Consider the following 5720-nt stretch of genomic DNA (forward strand, 5'->3'; position numbering starts at 1 on the left):
TCAATTTCAAAATCAGATTAATTCATGCATTGGAAATATGAAAAGTGAATTTTCATGTTGATATGTGTGAGAATGAAATCACTAGGTAGGAGTACATTTAGCAATATAAATGGGTGCAATTAGCCATATGATATATGTATATTATTGTAGGCATAAAATCTTTTTGATTTGCTACAATCTTTACAGGCGATCATCTAGACTGACACTCTTGCGTGTGTGTGTGTGTATATATATATATATATATATACTATATGAATAAAGTCCCTATATAAATCATTCCATCTCCTATAAACACATAAACAAAAACCTTAAGTTGATCATGTTAGAACAAGGTTTCCAAAAAACAAACAAAAGGGGTGATCGATCAATGAACCAGATTGCTTGAGAAACGTGAAGAGAACACTTTCCAAATTGATATTTCAACCCTATGTCTGGGTTACACAAAATTCAATTTGGGATATGACTCAAGGAGCACTTTCGTTTTTAGGCACCAAAATGAGAGCAAACTAGCTGGAGAGTATTTAGGATTATTCCAGATAGTCTAGAGTTAGCCAAGGCTCTAGCTGATGAAGCTCATGTTGAAGGGAAGTTCATGCAAAGTGATTCCATAAGTGCCCAGGTCCTACTCTTAAAATAAGTTGTACAGAAAAATTAAAGAGTACTAACACTGAAGGATTATGAGCTAAACTGGTGTACAGAAAGGATCAAGACAAGAATGTTCCCACACGAGATTTCAAAGGTCATAATCAACGAACAAATGCAAGATGGTAGCCTTCTCGTTTCTATGGTCATCTTCTGAGAGAACCATGATGTCGTAACGGAGTGGTTTGAGATTCAACATGAAATTCAAAAGTCCAAATCAAAGCATAAGGMTTACATTGAAGAAATTCTAAATGAACTATTCAACAAAGTGTTGAAGATCATCGAAGTTCCACCTCTACCACTGAAGACCTCTCGAAGAAGAAAGACCCTTTCTAATTACGAAGAAGGACCATCCCACAAGAACGAGCATGAGACAGAATTCTCAGTGGATGAACTCCTTGAGAACAGAATGAAGCCAAATATCTCAATGTTGAATCTGACACTCCTTGAGAAGGGATCCTTCGCTCCAAACACAGTGCATGTAATATCTGAGTATGGACTTATGTTCATACTATGATGGTCAATACATGTTTCAGCAAGTATTTGAGTTCCATCTATGCCCAACAGATCATCTGGAGTATCTTCGAACTTGGTTGAATGAATACCTCATCAGGGAATGATGGACCGCAAGATTCGAAAGGAAATGCTGAAAAGATAGAATCAAGGAGAAGATGTTCCTTACTACATCTCTTTCAAAGATCTCGATTAAAGCCTTTTGATCTTGTAACCCTCTACTTTTATTTTCTTTTAGTGTATAGTTTTTTTTTTATTCTTACCAAACCTTTTTTTAATCACTTGTAATATGTTGTCTTGAATGATATTTCAAAGTATTTATTGATTCACCAAAAAAAGATCCCTGCAAGAGTAAATGAGACAAGTACTTACGAGTTCTATTCCTCTTACATTCTCTGACTTATTTCTTATCGGTTAATATGCTCTCAATGTTGAGTTATTTATGTTATGTAATTTCATTCTCTCTTTTCTAATCCTTTACAAATAAATGAATTTTCATAATATACTCTGACACTGAAAAAGATCCCAAAAACAGTAAAAATGGACATGTATCTTACAAGTTCTTTTTTTCATACTGTAACAACTAAAAAAATTTCTTTTATGTTGCTTTGTCATCATTAAATAGGGGGAGATTATTGATCCAAACTCTCTAAATAATTTGATGATGATCCTTCATACTTAGCAAAAAAAAATATTTAGTTATATTTTATTCAGTTTCATCAATCATCACTGATTTGTTCAGTGATCGTTGAATATGTATTGTAAACTTTTCTAAGGGACAAATATTCTTCAAGAAGACAAACATCACACCAAATGAACCTTCAGAAATGTCGAAGATATAGTTGAAGATAGAGACAAGCATTTTGTGATCTAAAGCGGATTCAGTGGTAACAAACATGTCTACATCAAGTGTGAAGTCTAATCAAGATTCAGCAAACACTGAAGAAACTCTAGAGTTATGCTAGTGTCAGTGATCAAATGAATCTTGAAACACAAGATTATTTTTTGTCTTATCCTCCATACCCCACACAGTAAAGTACATGTACAAAATCACTCTATTGTCTCCAAGTGTTCTTACCCATATTGTGAAAAACTACTGTTCATATATGGCCAAAAATTTGTATATCTGAAGACAAAGGACAAACTTTTCACTAGAAGTTTGCCACGGGCTATGTACCCTCTGACTTGCATTAAACGCAATGGGTATAAATACCCGAGAAGACTGTCTTTCAAATGCGAAAGTGTAACACATTCTTAAGCAAACACTTTCTCTTTTGCTCTTATATGTATCTTGTGTGCTTCCTAGATTGGTTAGATAAGTTATGCATCTTATCTTATTCCGCAAACAATCTGTAAATTTTGTATTGATATTCTCATATCAATAAAGGATTTAAAAAAATGAAAACCGTGTGTTTATATTCACCCCCCCCCCCTCCTTCTACAAATTGTTACTTATAAATTATTGTAGATCCATTTGGTACCAACAGCTGCCAATGAACCCTTTGTAGTGTTTAAATATTTTTAGTGATAGAGATACTGAACATTTTTTAAATAAATAAATTTATGTACTTGTTGAATACTTAAGACAAGTTGTCATGGATGGAAATGTTTAAATTACGTTAGTTATGCTGCCAAAATTTAAAAAAAATACTAACAGACTTTTAGTTCGTATTCATTTATTGTAGGACAATTATATCCACGAAATGATCGAGAAGCATAAACCTAACACGAACACCCATCCACTTGGAGATATTGAAATATGGGAGTGTTATTCGTGAGGAAGGAAAAAGGGGTCCGATGTTTTGCATTGTACATGTGGAGATCCTGGCTATGTGGTAGCTGGTTCGTCATAAATGAGAAGCTTAAGAAAATAGAAGAGGAGTGAGCAGTCGAGAGAGAAGAAAACGCTCAGCGAGAGAAGGAAAATCATGATAGACTGAAGGCTATCGAGGCGATATTAGGTCGACAATACCCACCATCGTGTTTCCATGATCCCACTTGTCGTGCCCTCCTCCAATGGTCCTTAATAGACATATTAGTTGATTATGGTATGGATTTGATATATTATTATATTTGTATGGATATATGTATAGATTTGTAGGTAAATCTTAGGTTGAATTTCTTTATTTTGTATGCGATTTATACATATATRCAGGTTAAATTAAAATGCAACAAATATGGGTTTTTAAAATGTCTTTTTTAAATTAAAAATCCAAAAGGCATCGGCTTACCGACGATTTTAACCGTATGTAAAAGTTGTTGGTGATTTTAGTGTCATCTACCATTTGGTGTAGTCAAGATTAATGTAAGACAAAATGAGTTTACTATTGGCTACAATTCAAGTTTGGAGGTGTGGAGCGCACACTCGGATAAGCTAATATGAACTCGGGAATACGGGGTCAAGGGAATGTTGAACCATCGCATCATTTATTTCCAAGTGAAATGAATCGTCACATCTTTTCCCAACAAATGCAACATTTCCCAACAAATGCAACATTTCCCTCCTTAATTAACTAACACTTTTTTAGTTAATTAACCGAATTAACTACCAATTTTAGTTAATTAACCAAATTAACTACCTTTTGGTTAGTTAACCGAATTAACTANTAACTACCAATTTTAGTTAATTAACCAAATTAACTACCTTTTGGTTAGTTAACCGAATTAACTATCACCTTTTGGTTAGTTAACCGAATTAACTAACACATTTCCGAAAAGGTGTGTCTTTTGGTATTCTATACAAGCCATGTTCTATATTTGCTAAAGACATACGAAAAACATACATTGCTTTTTCTCTGTCGAATTTGTCTCTACAAACATAATCTATAACAAGGTATTTTGTGTTTTACTAATCTTGGATTTGTCTGAAATCCGGATTGAATTATTGGATTATCCCGAATCTAAATTCATGTAACCCAAGGCTATAGGGTCGGATTACAGATTCTGAAAAGTGTTCCACACACGATCCAACTAATTATCCAAGTTTATTGATATTTTGAATCCCTAAAACTCTAACAAAAGCTAAACAATTTTTTTTAAAGAACCCTTGGAAAAACCTCGTTAATATGAACCATCATAAATCCATCGGTAATTGGCCCCGTCGAAAAGTCATTGACAAAAAGTTGTCAATAAATTGTCAATAGAATTTACCAACCCACTTTTAACAGTTTTTTCCACCGGAAAGTCGTCGATAAACGTAAGAATTTATTTTGTTTAGAAAATTAATAATAATGATTGGATATTATAATAAAAATGGAAAAAATGAAGGGTAAAAATGGATTTAGGATGAGGATGAGAAGGAAAGAATTGGGAAAAGCAAAAGCAAAAACATAGAAGACAAGCAAAGGAAAAATGTTGAAATGCATCAACCATATAATTAATTCTTCTACCTGCCCATCATTCAAAATTAATTCTTCTATCTACCCATCAACCATATATATCCATCCATCCATCCACCCATCCATCATTCAAAAATAATTCTTCTACCTCATCAACCATATCCAGCCATACTGCATTCAAAATGGCTGACTCATCATCACAACAAATACAAGACCTTGACTACTTGTATGCATCAAATGCTAATGTTTCTAACTTTGTTTCTGTGAAGCTGTTTGGCAAACACAACTATCATCGTTGGGAGACACAGATGCTTTGCCTCATGGAGATTCACTACATGCGTGGCCTCGTCGATGATGCATTTGTCCATGGCCCGAGAGCTTCGAGCGAGAAGATCAGGAAACAATACGATAATCTTCTCAAAGGTTGGATTTTTGGTTCAGTTAGCGAAGGTGTGCTTGACACCGTGGTCGATCGCAAATCCGCGAAAGAAGTTTGGAACAAGCTGAAATCTTTGTATGAACTCCGTTCAGCCGAAGATGTTGAGCCAACAATGAGTTCTCAACAAGGTATGCCTTGTTTAATTATCCAAAAAGTACTCAACACGTGCTTAATTATACAAAACCTAGTTTTCATATATATTTATATACTAGTTGTGTACCCGCTCAATGCGGCGGGAGCCATGAATTTTAACGATTTTGAAGTTCCACTGGTTTTATAAGATAAGATTTAACGATGATATAGGTTGCATTTGTGTTTTTCATATTAATACAATTTAAATAAATAAGAGTTATGGTTCCAATTACAGACTATCGATGAAAAAAATTGTATGACAGTTTAAAATCTAATATATTTAAAATCCAACATATTTAAACGACTTCACTAATGGGTTCGATTTACACCAAGAGCAAAGAACCAAAAAACTTGAGTTTTAAGATAAACATTCAAAACCAATAAAAAAAACTAAAAATTTGACAGATCATAAGCCATGAAAAAGACCAAAAAATATGGGTTTTAGAATGAAATTTCAACTACTTACCCTCTTTCTTGTCCAAAAACTCAAAAACAAAACCCAAGAACATATAAATTCACTGCAATTTGGACAACCTAACCCCAAAATATATAGTATATATATAAATAAATAACTATAAAAGTATAAATCATAAATATTAAAAATATTTTTTCACAGTATATATAATATATAATTAAGTCAAAAACTATTCAATATT

Source organism: Cynara cardunculus, unplaced genomic scaffold (genome assembly GCF_001531365.2).
Source record: "Cynara cardunculus var. scolymus isolate 2C unplaced genomic scaffold, CcrdV1 Un_Scaffold_2564, whole genome shotgun sequence".
NCBI lineage: Eukaryota > Viridiplantae > Streptophyta > Magnoliopsida > Asterales > Asteraceae > Cynara > Cynara cardunculus.